We start from the raw sequence: 2,230 nt of genomic DNA on the forward strand, positions 1-2,230 counted from the left end.
GAGTTCGTCGCTGAGTTTCGCGCAGATCGTGTCTGCAGAAGAGGCATCGATCGATACCACTCTTGAGGAGCATCGATCGGCCCCGTCTTGAGTAGCATCAATCGGCACCATTCAGCATCGGTCAGCACCAGTTCCTGTAGCATCGGTCGACACCGAGTTAGCATCGGTCGACACTAGTACCTGCCGAGTCTTGTTTTCCTGGTTTGATGTATTGATTATGTTCTTGTTGTTTGTTGACTTGGGAGTCTCATATGCTTGTGTGTATAACCCAGTAGATGGGAGGACGGCCTCACTAAGTATTTATGATAATACTTACGCATCTCAATTGTTGTTTGTGGTGTGCAGGTAAAGGCAAAGTGTGATCGTGGAATCAAGGCGATGATGAAGGGATGTTCTAGAGGCTTGATTGATTGTGGTTTAGCAGTTGTTAGGTTGCTAGATTAAGTCAATGGAACATTGTAGGTTGTTAGCTTTTGGTTACTTCTTACTTGGATTATGGTGTTATTGGTTATTGGTTTTTAATTGTTGGAATTCTTTTGATTTAATGGAAATTTGTTTTATTTTGTTATCCGCGGTTATTGATTGTTGATAGGATATTAGTGGGTATGGGATCACTAGTAAATTAAGGTATAAAAAAACGGGAAGGGTTGTTTCATTTTATATCTTTAAATTATTTTAGAATAAATTGATTTGATCTTTTGGCACAAAAACTGTAAAACAAATATTATGATTTTTTTGTCAACAAATAATTAATATAATATTATAATATTTGTATAGCTTGAAATTAGTAAAGAATTTAATAACCATCACATTATATTGATCCATAATTATGATATTAATATTTAAATCTTTAATTATCGGAAATGTATATTGTCCAAAATTGTAATATTAATTTTAATTTTTTCTTATTTGCAAAATTATAATGTTATGGTAATTATATAAAATATTACCAAAAGGACATTATTTGCACACCCTAACGCCCGCCGCCCGACTAAACATACCAACCTTGAACAGAGGAGAGGTAACTGGGGCACATGATTAGTATTTATATATTACTAAAAGGACATTGCATATATAAATGTCATTATATTTTTTAGTACAAAAATATCATTTAAACTTAGTGAATATGAAAAATAATGTATGTAATTTGAGAAAAATGAATTAAAAGAATTTAATAATTGGGAAGTGAAGACATGTGTTGAAAATATACTCGGCCAAATGTCGATGTGTTATGCAAAGTTAAGAAAAAACCTTCTCATATTATATAAGACTAGGCGGAAACCTTGGACGCAGTGATGAATAAACTTTTGGAAAACTACATAAGATGGTACAAATTCTTGGGTCTAAAGCACGAAAGATGGTAAGGCTCCTCCTTCTTGTAATTACAGATCCCTTGTGCCTAGCTATTCCATCAAGTCATATTCTCTTGTTGCCACTTGTAGGTCACCGCATGTTGAAAAAGAGATGGACCCAAGACGGAAACTGGACTACATTGGACTGTATCTTTTATTATGGGGAGAAGCTGCAAACCTATGATTCATCCCGGAATGCTTGTGCTATATATTTCACCATGTATGGCTTTGGTTTAAATATTCTCTAAAATAAAATCTATGTTGATTTAATGTTATGGTAATTGATAAAATATTACCAAAAGGACATTATTTGCACGTGATTAGTATTTATATATAATTACTAAAAGGACATTGCACATATAAATGTCAATATATTTTTTAGTACAGAAATATCATTTAAACTTAGTGAATATGAAAAATAATGTATGTTATTTGAGAAAAATGAATTAAAAGAATTTAATAATTGAGAAGTGAAGACAGGTGTAGAGTATATACTCTGCCAAATGTCGTCGTGTTATGCAAAGTTAGGAGAAAACCTTCTCATATCATATAAGATTTAATAAACTCTATAAAAGATAAGGATAGACAATGATATTAGTAATATTTTAACAAGGTACATATAGAAGATAGATAAACATATATATTAGGCTCTATAATTTGTGTATATTACAGAGGTTGACTAAATATAAACAAACAAAAAACAAAATTAAGCAAAATTTAAGCAAAAGCTAAGCCATTGCTCAATTTGGTATAACACATGCATTTTACATTATTTGATCTAAAAATATGAATTTAGATTGTCTACATAAAATAAATACCCAAATTTGGTGAACATAAACTATTACTTTTCAAAGAGAGTTAAAATTTATCAGTTTTAG

Source organism: Camelina sativa, chromosome 5, assembly GCF_000633955.1.
Source record: "Camelina sativa cultivar DH55 chromosome 5, Cs, whole genome shotgun sequence".
In the NCBI taxonomy this organism is placed as follows: Eukaryota; Viridiplantae; Streptophyta; class Magnoliopsida; order Brassicales; family Brassicaceae; genus Camelina; species Camelina sativa.